Below are 228 nucleotides of genomic sequence, written 5' to 3'. Positions count from 1 at the left end.
ACAGATCAACTCTTCTGAATTGAAAAAAAAAGCATATGAATGTACGTTGTGTTGTTTAGGGGTCTTTTTCTATAGAATTTATTTGTCTAGATATTTTTCATCGTCATTTTTGTTACTGATGTTGGTATATTTCATTTTGTAATGGGTATGTTTTTGCCTTTTTTTCGGAGGGGGGGGGGTCGATTTTCTGCGCTTTACAGATCATGTATTTTCATGATAGAACAAAAG

Source organism: Penaeus monodon, chromosome 20 (assembly GCF_015228065.2).
Source record: "Penaeus monodon isolate SGIC_2016 chromosome 20, NSTDA_Pmon_1, whole genome shotgun sequence".
Classification (NCBI taxonomy): domain Eukaryota; kingdom Metazoa; phylum Arthropoda; class Malacostraca; order Decapoda; family Penaeidae; genus Penaeus; species Penaeus monodon.
Note: the sequence above shows the minus strand (reverse complement) of the source record.